The sequence below is a fragment of the Drosophila sulfurigaster genome, chromosome 3 (genome assembly GCF_023558435.1).
Source record: "Drosophila sulfurigaster albostrigata strain 15112-1811.04 chromosome 3, ASM2355843v2, whole genome shotgun sequence".
NCBI classification, from domain to species: domain Eukaryota; kingdom Metazoa; phylum Arthropoda; class Insecta; order Diptera; family Drosophilidae; genus Drosophila; species Drosophila sulfurigaster.
This window is the reverse complement of record NC_084883.1, coordinates 7,112,449-7,128,025: the sequence shown is the minus strand read 5'-3', so window position 1 is coordinate 7,128,025 and position 15,577 is coordinate 7,112,449.

The window sequence follows — 15,577 nt, the reverse complement described above, 5'->3', positions numbered from 1 at the left end:
TTAAAAACCTGTGTGTCTTTGTGAGGGCCGCGCATGCCACAGCCCAAAGTGTTAACTGAATAAAAACAAAACAAATGAAATGGCAAAAAATAAATAAGTAAAAAAATGTATTTTCCTAAAATTAGCATAAATTCTCACATGGCATATGAATAATCGCGGCAAACAAATTTAATTATATTTTAAATATTTTTTAATTGAATTATAATCGGGGGAAAACAAAAGTCTCCCGTGTCGATGTTTCAATGCACAAGTTCAACACCCATCGCCGCCGCCAACGCTTTTGCCTTCTTCAAAATACGAATATTTCATGCAAATATTCCATGCAACTTTAAGTTGAAGGTAAGTTCAATTAGTTGGCTCTCAGTTTAAGAAGTCACCGGGTGGCCTACGGCTTCACTTGCGGCATGTGGCAAGTAGCAGGTGGCATTGCACTTGGAGGAGCAAACTGTTAAAATATGCACAGCACGCAATCCGGCGCATACTCGTAGATATTTGCCAGTGGTCTCTGCGCACAATAATCATCACATCGGCTGATTTCACTTTTCCAAGAACTAAAGTTATGAGACCTCAGTCAAGGTTCATTTTCAACGCAACCTTTTAAGCGAAGTTCTGATATTTCTAAAGGGATTAGTGTTAGTATAGAATTATTTACATTTCATTACTTAAAATGAACGAATGATAAAACAGTAAATACGATTCATACTTACATGATTATTAAGTATGAACTATAAAATTTCTTTTCTTCTCTAATACTTTATTTTTATTTCTTTACAAATAAATCTTAAGGAATGAAAATATAAAACTGTAATAATGATTTAACTACTCAGTATGAACTATAAAAATCCTCCTCGCTTCTGAAAGCATTGATAATAAAATATTCAAGTTATTCTTTAATAGTGTGAACTGCATTTCCACAATCTTCACGCCATAGATTCAAGTATATATTTTATTAACAAGTTTTTTGTTAGTGCAAATCAGAAAATGTTGCCGAAAAACGAAACCGGTTCGCTTTACTTTTGATTTTGGTTTGAAGAAGTTTTTCCGTTTCGGTGTTTCTGCAGCAACGCCGGCAAATGTCGAACTCCAAGTCCAAAAATAAGGTCGACAGAGCTCTGTAAACTAGGGAGAGGTTTGGGGAGAGGTGGAGAAGAAGGAGACATGTGGCTGCTGTTGAATAGTTGAAATCAAAATTGAACAATGCGAGAGTGCAGACATGGCAAGAAACGTTGACGTTATTGTTGCTGTTGCTTATATCCGCAGGGAATTGGCAACAATTACTAATAGCAAAACAAAAGCAAAAACTAGCAGCAGCAACAACAGCAATTGAAACCAATACCAAAATCTCCATAGAAAAAGGTTATCAAACTGCACAAATCAAAACAAATCGCCAACGAAATGAAGCAATAAAAGCCAAGCGACGACGTTCTCTCTGTCTCTCTGTGTCTCTGTGTGTGTTTCTGGCCCAAGGATATGCAAAAGGATATGACAGCATGCTGATAGTGGGTTTGGCATTCGAGTCGAGTACGAATATTCAACTGCCGCCACTTGTACACAATTTGTAGTCATGGAGAGTCAGAGCAGCTCCCCAGATTCCCAGATTGGTTCGAACAAAAAGCACAGTAGCCAACTTGCCCTGGAGACGGAGACGGGCCGAGCCAAGCCGACAGATGCAACAAGATACAGATACAAATCCGGATTCGAGTGTTCAGTGGGAGGACGAGAGGTTGTCCAGAGGGTGTGCATAAATTTCGAGCAGCAACAGTTCACGAATATTAGGATTGGCACTACCATGAGAATAACAATCAATGTTTTAAAAGGCCTAAAAATAAAAAAAAATAGTAACAATTAGTAAAACTGCTTGCGATTCTGTATCAATAATATAATGGCAGAATATATTAAGTTGGATTAAAGAGTATTTTTAAAGGCATTTTTCACTCTCATCTACAGTGAAAACTCACTCTGAACAAAACTATTTTGAGGATATTCAATATAGGTTGTAGGTCAATTTCGGCTTTTTTGGACGGACGAAATGTGTTTGACCTTAGAATTTTGCTTGAAGGGTCAATATAAATGTAATTTAAATGTTAGATCTTCTTTTAGTTTCTTTTCTAATAAAAATCACATTTACGAAAACAAATTATGTCATTTCGAGAAATAATGTCACTTAAAGAAATTATTATTATTATTCTTAATTTGGTATATTTTACTATCTACTTTATCTACTTTGCTTCTATTCAAAATGGGTAGCGGGGTATCTCACAGTCGGGCACACTCGACTGTAGCTTTCTTACATTTTTTACATTAAAGTTTACTTAATTTATGTATAACAAATTTTGTTTGGAATATGTATCATTTTAATTTGGTGACTTGCTTAATTGCAACTTTTATTTGCAGTTTAAATAAATGCGTGATACTTCTAAATTCATAAATTTGATATTTTCAAAATTAAAATCGAACCGCATTAAAATAATAAAACTACTTAGAAAGGTATAAAGTCTATGGAATGTGTAGTGCAAGAAATATAGATTTAGGTTCTATTTGGAGAACTTTTATGTTTTTATTTACATCATTATTGAAGAGCAAAACATGAGAATATTTATAATTTTCATTGATAACTTGAAACAATAGTGTCAATGTAATTCAAAGAACTCAAATAAATATTCATTTCAATTGAATCAAAAATTGAAATACCAATCAGGGCAGCAAGTTGCAAATGAACTGATTTGTTTGCCGATCTGAGCTCTCGATCTGAGCACTTGGCCTAAGCCTCTGTGCTACGCCTCATTAAAGGCTGCACGCCAGCAGTCGATGCCAATCGAGATTTTGTAATCGTTAACCAAACTCCGACAAACCCAAAACAACAACAACAATAACAACAGACAGTTTGTTGAGTCAGTCAATCACGAGTTCCAGACGCGAAGCATACTTAATCACAGATCTCGCCTAATTTTCATGATTATCCGGCGCTTCCGAAACAACAGCAACAGCAACCGCAGTGAAACAACTAAAACAGTAGCAAGAAAAGGAGGCGTAGAACTTCCTTGCAAATGCCACTCCCACACAGACTGAGCGAGGGACTGACCTAATTTGTGTGATGTAGAGGATTAAGCGACCCTGTCTTGTGGTAGCTAATAGCAACTTGCCTCTCTTTACTTCGCTCGTTCCTCGTATCAATCTCTGCAATTCTCTCTCTCTCTACTCAGCGAGACGAGACGATGTTAATCTTAACTTTTTGCTGGCAAAGGATTTTTGCTAATGTTTATTTGATTTCGCTTTTGTCTGCACTCAAAGTCTGAAACTGCAACGGCGCCTCAACTCATATGCTTAATCCTGGCGCTAGGATAATCCGCCTTTTAGACGTGGCTCAGTCACAAGTCTAGACAATGGCCAAGAGTGCCAGGCATCGCGATAAGAGTGTTTCGCAAATGCAATTTTGATGATCATCACTTCTTCTTCTTCTTCTATATACCACGATCATGATGCAATTCCCAAGCACTTGCTTTTGACTAATGAGTATGCAAGAACATATCCCTTGGCAAACGATTCTAGGTCAAGCGAGAAACCTCCCAAGAGACCCCACAAAACAATGGCCACAACAATCCCTGGCGCCACTTTTACGAAGCAACTTTGCAGCCTCTAATAGAATCTTACGCCTGCGGCAAGCTAGAAGATGTGGATGTGGTTGAGGATGAGGTTGCAGCTGCATAGCGAAATCAATAACATTGCGATGATTGCAAACAATAAAGCCATTTGGGGGCTATAAATAAATATTATAATATTTATTTATTTTTTATTTTAATTTATTTTTGCATACTCGTATTTGCATAGATCTTCTTTGTTGCCGCTTAACAGAGCCATCGATTGTCTGTCTACAGAACTGAATGATCCCAGCTTGCCTCAATCGCAGTGTCCATTGTTTTGGGGCACGTGTTTTTGTTGTTGTTGTTGTTCGTGGTGTGCCTCACATGTGTGGCGCTGCCACAATGAATGTCGATGGGTGTGGTGCCCCCTTGCTGCAGCCTTGGCATAAAATAAAATCCAAAACCAAAACCAATCGCCTTGGCCATAAGCTTCATAGATTGGCAGCTTGGCATTTGAGTTTAACTTTTCAAAAGTTGTGCCCAAAGACAGTTATTAGTTATTAACTAAAACTGAAAACTATTGCTTTATATTTACATCTTTAACTTTAGTTGTAGTGAAATAAGATATTTCTAGTATTTTCTTTAAGTTTTGTCGACTTACTGAACCGCAAAACTTATTAAAGTTCTAACGCAATTTTAATTACATTTCCAATTGCCAACAGACCCCAATTAAAAGTTCGCTCCGATTTACAAATAAGCTGCGTAGGATTTCTTTTGCTCTTGTTTCTCAAAATTTAAAATTCAAATAATAAAATGAAGTGCCAGAAATCTGTATGAAAGATCCAATATTCTTACGTAAATTAAAATCACTTCCATAAAAACTAACATGGAAAATAAAATCAAATTTTTCCCTAACTGACTTTTTAAATTTAACCATTTAAAAAAAAAAAATATATGTATATTGAGAAAATAAATATTATATAAATTTGTTAGTAATTTAAACACAATATTTCTGCATGGTTTAAAATGTATATGTTAAATCACTACAATCAAAATAAAAATTAAAAAAACTCAATACAATTTCATTTTATATTCTATCCTTAATTTTGTTTACGGTTGACTAAAAACAACCCTATTTTTAAACAAAAATATATTAAATAAAATGCTTAAAAATGTTATAAAGTGATATAAATGTAGTATTTTTAGTAAAAAAATTGAAATAATTGGTTGGTGATTCCAATGTTATTTCTAATTCGTTTTTCGTGAATACTTAAGAGATTAAATACATCTGACAAATCTTTCTTCGAGTGTTATCGGTGAAATTGTAATTACGAATGCAAAGAATCGAAGATATATACATGAGAAGTATTACAATAAATATTTAAAACAATTACTGACCATTGTCCGAAAAAAGGGAAACTAACTGTGTAGCTGAGAAATAAAATACAGAAACACCCACGAATACAACATAGGAACTCGTATCAGAAACAGGTAATAAAAGAAACAGAAGTCGTCAACGGAGACATTGCAGTGGTAATCGTATAACAGTAACACGGTATTAATGGGAATAGAAAAGAGAAATAAAAGAAGAAGAGATATACGTAGATAGTGATAGAGAAAGATGATATGGGCTTCCTTCAACCCTGCCTGCCCCTTTCAATAGAGCAACCCAGAGAGCAACTCAATTCGTGGTGTGCAAGCGGAGACTCACTCGAGGCGCCAGCGATAATATCAGTTAAGGTGATTCCCAGTGCATATTATGACAAAAGATAAACATCGCTTAAAGCAGCAGACGAAGCACAAGGCACAAGAAAATAGACCAAAAAAAAAATAATAACAAAAAAATATACGAAGTAAAGCCGAATGACCAGCATCGCTTAAAGGCCGCGAAAAATGTAAATTTTACTCAAAAAAAAGAAAAAGAAAAGAAAATTTGTTTTTGTGTCTGCCAAGAAATAGAAGAGAAAAAAGTGCAAGAGAAAAGCACAAGAGAGTAATAAGAAGAACTTTCGGACAATAAAGGTTAAGTTAGGAAAGTTGTTGGCCAGTGTCCGACGCGTCACTTGGACAGTTGGCCAACGACCGCGCGAATCGATTTTTATCTTTTGAGAACAAAGTGGGGGCTGGTGTTGGTGCTGAAAGGGGGGCACAAGACTAGCGGGGGGAACACTAGCTACGTGCGAAAGTTAATGAGGCAATGAAACAAGTCACGGCCTGGTCAACTTTCTTAAAGCGCCCATCGCCTTGAGATACCCCAAAAAAATAACAAAAAAAAAATTTAAATTAGCTCCGACAGCAGTTTTGTAGTTTTGTCTCTTCTGAAAATTATATGCTCATGTGATCATTCAGTTACCTCTATAACTAGATACGTATGTCCACATTACTCCGTAGGGCCACCAAAAAAAAGGCACAACAAAAAAAATAACTGAAATTATAATTTAAGCGTGTGAAAAACGCATTGAATTGTGTGAAAAACTGGAGAAAAAAAGATTTTCTTTTGTATGGAATTGTTGAATGTGTTCACATTTGAACAGCAGCTGGACGACTTTTGTGTGTGTGGGAGTTTCGGGTGCTAGTTACGGATTCATGTGGTCTAACTGTATAAGTAATGATCAGGTGTGCTATCTAAAGCAGCTTTACTGTCTCCCGCGGGTGCTTAAGAGCGTGTGGATGTGTGTGAATGTCCAATGGGAACTAAAACCCCAAATGCCTTGAATCTAGTTAAAATCTAGTTTAAGTACGTTAAAAATCTCTGTTGACTGCCCCTTTTCTCAAATGCTCAGTATTTGCTGGAACAATAAAATCTTAATTATCGATGCAACAGTACTTTACTAAACATTATGATTGAATATTAAGGCAACCTAAAAGCAAAGTATTTTGGTATTTTTTTTTTATATATACATTTTTTTAATTTCACTGATAATACCGCATTTGCTTGTTTTTATACCCGCTACCCATAGGGTAGAAGGGTATTATAACTTTGTGCCGGCAGGAAATGTATGTAACAGGTAGAAGGAGGCATCTCCGACCCTATAAAGTATATATATTCTTGATTAGCGTCAACAGTCACTACATAGCCATGTCCGTCTGTCCGTCTGTGTGTCTGTCCGTCTGTCCGTATGAAACACTGGATCTCAGAGACTATAAGAGATAGAGCTATAATTTTTTTCGACAGCATTTGTTATGTTTGCACGCAGATCAAGTTTGTTTCAAATTTTTGCCACGCCCACTTCCGCCCCCGCAAATCAAGAAAATCGAATAACAAGCGTAATTTAGAGTTACAAATTTTGATATATACAGTAATAACTATAGTAGTTATGATCCCTGAAAATTTGGTTGCGATCAGCAAAAAATTGTGGAAGCTATTAAAGAAATACTTTTGTATGGGCAAAAAACGACTACTTACTAAGAGTCTTAGTTGCTTTGGCTGACAATCTGGTATATTGTGCCATCTATGGTATATTTTGAATGCGGTACTATATCGATATACCACATATACCATTTGGTATATTTTTAGTATTTTTGCAGTAAATTTGGTATATTTTGAGAATAATACCGCAAAATGGGTAGCGGGTATCTCACAGTCGAGTACACTCGACTATAGCTTTCTTACTTGTTATTTTCCATTTATTGAAAATGGGCAGCGGATATCAAACAGTCTTTCGCTCTCTTCTGTAGGTTTCTTACTTGATTTATTTAATATGGTTTGTAAGTTTTGGAAATATTTATTGCTTTTTACGATTGCTCTTCAATTTCTATCTTTAATTTACCCTGGGCTAATTTACTTACAGTTTTCCAATTACTATAACCACTTATGATGTTTTAGAATTTATTTCTCTAATTATTCAGATAATATGTGCTGATTATTATGTAAGATGCGATACTTTTGCATCTGTTTAATATACCATTTTTATCAAAGTACTTTCCCAGTGACTATTTAGCATAAGATATTCAACATGACAAAAGTCTATAGTATTTTAATTTGTTGATCAATTTTGTACTAAAACGTTTAATATAAATTTAAAAACAATATAAAATAGAACTGCTATGACTAACTATAAATGCTCCTCATAAGTAACACAGTACTTTTATATGTTAACTCTTTCAAATAAAAGTCCAAGGTGACACTTTTCGTTGCCTGCAAGCTTTGAATATTACGTATACGCCTCCTTGTTGTGTTGACAGCATTCTAAGCGGCGTAAGTACGTGCATGTGAATGTGTATGCATGGGTGTGTGTACTATATATCCCGATACATACATATGTATATAGACAATGACTTGAAGTTTACTCAGTAGGCACTGGGAGTGCTACTGGGGAAGGGCTTAAGCGATGCTCCCTCATTGGGGGAGCGGCGAGTTGGCAACGTATGAATGCGCGCATTACTCTTATATGAGTTTGTTTGGTATATAACAGTACATACACACACACATACCTACACACAAACATATAAAGCATGGAAAACTCTGCAGCAGAAGCGCTGGCAGCTACGACAAACTTTTCGCGTGGGTGAAAAACAAGAAGAAACAACAACAGCAACGAAGAAAAAAAAAGAAAATCAACATCAACTCGTGGAAAAACTTTTGCAAACACGCGTGAACGAGATAGATGACGACAACGAAGACGACGAACCACGACAGCACATGAATGGCAACTAGGGGAATGGGAGGTGCGAGGATGGGTAAACGGGTGTATGAGTGTATGAGTGCGAGTGCGCAGCTCAGTCCCTTGAAAATGCTTGGAAATATGTGAAAGAAAATGCGTGGCAGAGTGGGCGAAAATGAAAACACCGCTTTGAGACGCGCCCACACACACAAACCAAGGCAACCCCTCCAGTCCCTCCCATCAGTATTTGGGTCCAAGGAAAACACTTGTGGTGCAGACTGTAAGCAAGGAGAGGAACGAGAGGAACAAGAAACGTGGCCAGGACACAAAACTTTGAAGCGCCGTGCGCGCATTTTTAGGGTCTGCGTGTAGGCACTTTTCAGGACTTTCACTTTTTGTATAGTATAGGGAGCGAACTCCAGCGTTCGTTGTCGAATTCTAATGAGTTGCCCATGGGAGGGAAAACTAGAGAGGTGTGAGGTTAGAAAAGCGCGGCAGTAAGAGCGTTACATTATATGGTCGACACAGGAAGTTTGTTTTCGCGGCAGTCCATTAGGCGACTGATTATGGGAGGCAGCAACGAGAGATGATAAACGGCAAATAAAAATTGTAAGAGTGAGCAAGTGAGTTTGAGTTACTAAAAGGCCAAGAAAATATTTTTGCTGATGATTGCGATAAAGTTGCCAATAACCAAATGTATTATTAATATTTCTTCACAGCGGAGAATATATATTTTCAATTAACTTCAAGAAGATTAAAGTCATGAAATTGCTTTATTATTTTCTGAACTAAAAATCAATATCCGTAATTGAGTTTTCTCACATGCTTATGAACATTAAACTTTACTGAAAGGATTATTTTATTAATCTCCTCAAAGATCTTAGACTTTCCTTCCTACAGTTCACAATCTTTTCACGTTACTCCATAAACTAGTCAGATTTGAACCATTCGTTTGGCTGTCTTTATGCAAGGAATTGCAATTACTCTCTGTCTACTTTTCATTACAAATTATATGTGAGAACGAGTAAGAGTCAAGGAGTATTTGCCAGGACCTTATACACGACGCTTTTGCTTTGCTTTTGCGAATGTCAAGTCAGGCAGCATTTTGCTAGACAGTTGGCATCCCCAGGAATTCTATTGCTTTTTGGTCGCTTTCGGTTTTTTGCTTACAGTTTTTCATTCATTAATATTGTTGCCAAAGCATTTTTCGTTCATTTTTCTATGCCACTTGGCCGCAGCAGCAGCAGCAGCTCAGGAATGAAGAGGCAAATGGAAGCAATTCCGGCTCAAAGGCCCCCCCAAAAACCTCCAAGGCAGCTGTTGTCCCTTGTTATCCTGGACAACGTCAACTGGCCGTTGCCATGGCCAACTCCACTGGCTGTCATGTCCTTATTTCTTCTTGTCTTAAGTTGAAATTTGAGCTCAAAAGACAATAGACGCTTCTTCTTCGGTTTTTTTTAAATAACAACGCCGAAAAGCAAATACTTCCAAAATGTGGGAGGAGTGGGGGATAGGACTATTCCCTGAAAGATATGTGGACATTTTAGCTTGGCTGCCACTCCCCAATTCCCTCTCTTCCCTAACTTCCGGTGACTTCCTGGTGGTTGCAAATGTGCGTCAAGTTCGTTTTTCCTTTTTTTTTCTTGCTACTTTCAATTAATTCCTTATGCTCAAGACATTCCACTTTCTGTTACTTCGTATTAGCTTCTCTCTAGACATTTTTTGTGTCTCGCTGTTTTTTATTGCCCCATTGTCTGTCTACACGTCTGTCCATCTTCATTAATGAGTTGCCTCATTCAAAGCAACACATTTTGTTTCGTTCCGTTTGTCAATCCACTGATACTGGCAGCGACCGCTGTGCGAATCGCGATTGATGCAGTTCCTTTGATTTAGGAGTTTAAGTCCGTTGATTGGGGGTCGATTTTAAGTAAGAACTTGATAGCTGCATTCGAAAGTCATTTAAAGCGGAATGATAAGGAATCGAAAAGAAAAGACGAGATATTAATAAAATTCATGATGATTACTTAAGAATTTTTTTGAATGAAGACTAAATCACAATGAAGTAATAATGCCAAGGGAACTAAAATCAAGAATAACATATTGAATCACGATTATATGACGTCAAAATTGAACCAAGATATTACAAATTAAAAATTCTACAAATTCTATATAGTCCATTTTAGAAATTTAAGATTATATTCATTTTGAAATTAGTTATTATTGCACTTTTTACTATCTCTTATGAGTATAAAGACATGTGACTAATGGTAATTTAAGTATTCAAGTATACAAATATTGTTAGATTTATGAATAACTATGTACTTATTATAAGTAGCTTATCGATAGATGCAATTACCCGTTCCATCGAAGGGGGAAACTGCTGGCGCAACTCCGCTCAGTCTGATAAACATTCAGAATTACCGCGTACTGACCACGACAGGATTCTCTCCGTCGCTCGTTCTCTCTCACTCTTTTTCCGCTGGCTGTTTGTGTCGTTTTCCATTTCAGCCTTCAGTCGGCGGCGTTGTTCAATGTGTCGCAGGCAGGCGCAATCCTCAGGCTCTCCGCGATACTCAGAACTAAAGACGGAGGCGACAGCGTCGTCTTGCTGTCAACAGTTACAAAATGAAAATGGCGTTGATGGCTGTCGCCGTTACATCGCCACCATGGCTCCTCTTCGAGTGTAACTCTGGTAGTTGCTCCTCTAGATGCTAAGGTTATTTGTTATGCATGTCCTTGTTACCTTCCTCTGGGACGCGGCCTCAACAAAAGGCATAAAAAGCTGTGTGTGTCCACTACGGCCATCCAGCCATCAGCCATCAGCCATCATCTTCTGTCCGCCTAGCCAGAACTTCTACTTCGCTTCACTTTCCCTCGCTAGGAGCAAGTGCTCTAGTGCCTTCTCCTGTACGTGCCTGCGTTGCATCATCTACGCGCCGGGCTGCATCCCCATTCCCCTTAGGCATCCCCACCACCATTTCCTTTACCCTGCTCAGTCTGCCACCCCTCGCCGCTTGTTGCTTTTGACTTGCCGCCGCCCGCTCCTTGCGCAACAAAGTTTTTTTTTTGCCTTATTTAAATTTTCTTTTGCCGAGTTCTCGCTCTTCGCTGTTTTTTACTGTGCTTTCTTGCTTTTTTTATTTTCTTTTAATCATATTTAATTTTTTCAGCGTTTCCATTCTCGCTCTCGCGCTTTTTCTCCCATTTCTTTTGTTGCGGTTTTTTTTTCCTTCATTCTCGCGAGTTTTTCTTGGCGGCCCGTTCACTTTGTGCTGCGGCAACCTGCTGCTGCTTTCTGGGCGCCTGTTCCACGGCTGGACGTCGCCGGCCATTCTGGCGGCCCCAGTTGACGGCGACCGTCTGAAGTCGCCTCTGTTTGCTTCTGGTCAAGTTATATTTACACTTGTAGCGCATTGATTTTTTTCTTTTCTCTTTTTTTCTTTTGTTTCTTTCGCCGCTTTTCTTTGTATTTTTCTCGCTGGTCAGAGCGGTTTTCTTTTTACGTACTTTTGTTTTTGTGGCGTTTTTTTTCTCATTGTGTTTTTTTGTTCTTTCTAGAATTTCTTTTGCACTTTTACGTTGTCTGCGCCTTGTCAACTTTTTGGCCAGACATTAGAACTTGCCAGCAGGTGAAGCGAAGAAGTCTGGCAAAATGTGAGATGTTTGCTTAGTTTTATAATTATTTATTTGGACTTCAGCATTGATTTGGATAGAAAACTAGAAAATATTATAATTCATACGTTATTTATGGAGATACAGAAATTACTACATTTATATATATTATTTGATATATTTCTTCTTAAATTTAGTATCGAATGCTTTAGTTAAATTATTTGAAATAGTAAAATGTTCAAGCCGAATTTGTCATGTTCCATGCATTTTAAAGTGAATGTGTCTTAAAGGGTTCATCAACATGAAAATGGCGAGACTCAAAGGCACATCCTCTAGCCACCTGACATCTCATTAGCATGCATTACTAACCAAACAGCAAGAGCTTCAATCCTTTTTTCCTCTGCCTCTTCCTCTGATTCTTCCTCTGCCTCTGCCCGCCTCAAGCCATCGCATTATGCTCAAGAGTGCTGCAACAAGATGCCCGCTGCCTCCTCCATTTCAGCCAAAAGACAAGATAGTCGCTCTTCAGCACGCTTGGCAGGCAAAACTTGTGAGCTCTTAATTAGTAAATGCTGGCCATTATGGCGGCGCCTGCACCCCCTCCCCCTTTTCCAACCATCCACTGCATCCCCCTGTTTCGTATATAACTCATACATAGAGCATTTCATGCATTTCATAATTATCTCTAGCAAGTCAAGAACCCGAAACCCTTCATCATGGACAGGCGCACCTACAAAAGTTTTAACTCCCCCCTCCCCCACCAACCCTTCTCGAGAGCATCCCCCACCCACGCCTGCAGAGTATAAGCGCAGTTCATGTGATGCCCCATAACCATTTCGAATGGTAACCGAAGAGTTAATGCGGTGTGAGTGCCAAAGACAGCGAAAGAGACAGGGAACGAGTGCAAAATGAGCGAGAGGGAAATACTCGCAGATGGAGATGGCATCCCTTGCCCCTTGTTTCGATGCTCAGCGCGCGCTCATTTTCGCGAGCGTGGAAAATTGAGGAAAAAATGGAGCAGCAAATGGATGAGACGGTCTCGACTTTGGTCCAGGGCACGGGACATGCGCACGTGCGCATTGAGCAGGGAGGGGACGACCGAAGAGCGAAGAGCGAAGAACTGTGAAAATTCCATTCGAATTTTTCCAGCCACACGAAGCAGAGATGCCGCAACCGCTGTCGCAAGCAGACATTCGCGGCGGTTGCTGCCACGCGCTGCTGCAACGCGACAACAACTGAGATACTCGAATCGTAAACAGTTGCAGTGGGTAAACGAATTTGCATAATTTGGCCATAAAGGTTGGCACACACAGGAAGTGCAGCCACCCTGCCAAATACACCAAATGCCGCCGCATTGTTGAAGGTGTAAAAAATGAGTAAACCTATCCTTGTTGAACCTTTGTTTCATCTCATTTGCATATGAAACACAACACGCTCAAAGGCTGCAAGGGGTAAAGTGGGGGTAGTTGTAGTTTTTTATACCTCTTTCTCTGTGATTTAGATGATTTGCATAATCGACGCGCGCATGCGTGCAGTTTGTTCCCTATGAAGCACTGATTGATCCTTGGCCAGATCCCTGCTCCTAGTTATTGCAGCTGATTTGCCAGCTTAGTGCGATCATCGGAAATATGTGCAGTTTTCTTTTCGTTTCGTTTGCCTCATTGGGTTTCGCAATTATTGTTATTTAATCTTCTGATATGCAAATTATTTGCCTAACAATGCGACACCACAGCCAGGTGTCGCTGCGACAATGTAACCGATCTTTAACAAGCGATAACCATAAAATTGAAGCATATTTTAGAATCTGCATATGCATCTATAACACTTTCAATATGTGAATATTTTTCTCTTTAATTTTTTTTTTTATGCAATTTGAAAGTTTTAACATCTTTAACATCTATACTGAATTAAGTTTTAGGAGGAACTATGTCACACATTAATACTTTTACTATCGCTTCCAAAAGTTATCTAGAATATTTCGCTAGAAGAACAGAGAACTCAGTCACAAAGATTTGAGTCGACAATGGAAATATTTTATTAAAAATAGGACATTTTAAGCAAGGTAAAGTAAGTAAACAAAACTTACCATATACGATTATCTAATATTATTTGCTTTAAGTATCGATCGATTTGGGAAGATCAAGCTTAATATATGTAGATAAAATTGAACTTAAGTATATAATAAAATATTGAAATCTATTAAATAAATTTAAAGATTATACTCTTATACAATATGTAATATCCACTCTTTGCATTCACCAGCATGACTAAAAACTCTTGTCTTTCTGCTGTGAAATTCGATTTATATCAATTTGGCAAGGGGGGACACCATAAACTCAACACAAAAATTCAAGTTATTAAATCCTAGAAAAGTTTTGACAATAAGTAAAAACAACAACCTACTTTATTTGGCTTGAAGAGCAAGTTCAGTTTCGACTCTCGGCTCTCTTGTCAGCCGCTGTTCCCCTCTGAACAGCAGCAACAACAACAAAGAGAGCAGGCGAGACACCAACAATGAAAGGTGCGACCTGACAGCGCCTAGACGAGAGGCTCGAGGGCGCCCCGACAATAGGAATACTGCTCTAGCTGCTTGGCTCCTAGCTGGCGGTGCAGCGCCTCCAGCAAAAAAGACTGAGAGAGTGAGAGAGAGAGAGAGAGAGAGAGAGAGAATGGCGCAATGTAAAAATCGAAGAAAAACAATTAAAACGTGCAAAAATAAAACAGAAAAAACAAAGCGCAGGCAAACAAATCATAAAATGCAAATGAACCAAACAAAACGGAGGCACACGAAAATGAAAATGAGAATAAGTAAAGAGCCAGCACACAAAACTCAGCCAAATGGGCAGTGCTGATAAAGACAAAAACAGAGACACAAAGCAAAGAAAAATAGAGTATTACAATTAAAAGGTAAGGTTTATGTGGATCAAAGGATAACAGGAGCCTTCCTAAAAATGAACTTTTTTACGTTTTTATATTAATAACTGTTCCTTTCCTTCAAATATCATAAAAAAGATTAGAAAACTGAACTAAAATTTAAAATTATAAGTTTATTTGTTCCCGATCTACTATATTCCTATATTAAACCACAAGTCTAGTTTAATACTATTTGCTCGCTTTAAAGACTGTTATATGGTCAAAAATCTTAAATTTTTACAAACGAAATGCATAGGACACATATTCAGTATATTGATTCCGGATCAATTATATTTTTATGCATATCTGCAGTTCGATCACTTAAAAATGAAGTCAGAAAACTAATATATTAGATATTTTTGCTTCGAATGAAATTTGCATTTTTTAAATAAAGGTGGATTTCATTATATAATTAATACTTCCCCTCAAATAAGTTAAAAAAGATTAAATTGAAATACTCTATTTTTAATGTATCCCGATGTATTGTATTCTATTATAAATCCAAATATTCTAGTTTAAATTTAAAAATGATATCATATATTTTATTATAGATTTGGTCAACGAATAAATCTTCCAATTCTAAAACTGACATGATTTGTAGATATTGCATTATATGCAAGCATATTCACAAGGACATCCCCTCTATCTATGACTGAAGCGAGGTTCTCTCAGCCAATCTGCTGACCTCAGCTAATCCAACCATACACATATGTGGGCGTTTGTAACCGTCACACATGTACATGCACCCTATATACTACTACATGTGTATGTGTGTGTATGTATATATGCGTGCTTGTGTGTGTGCGAGAGAGAGCGAATACGGCCAACAAATCGAAATGTTGCAAAAAGTACTCATATGTCCCACAC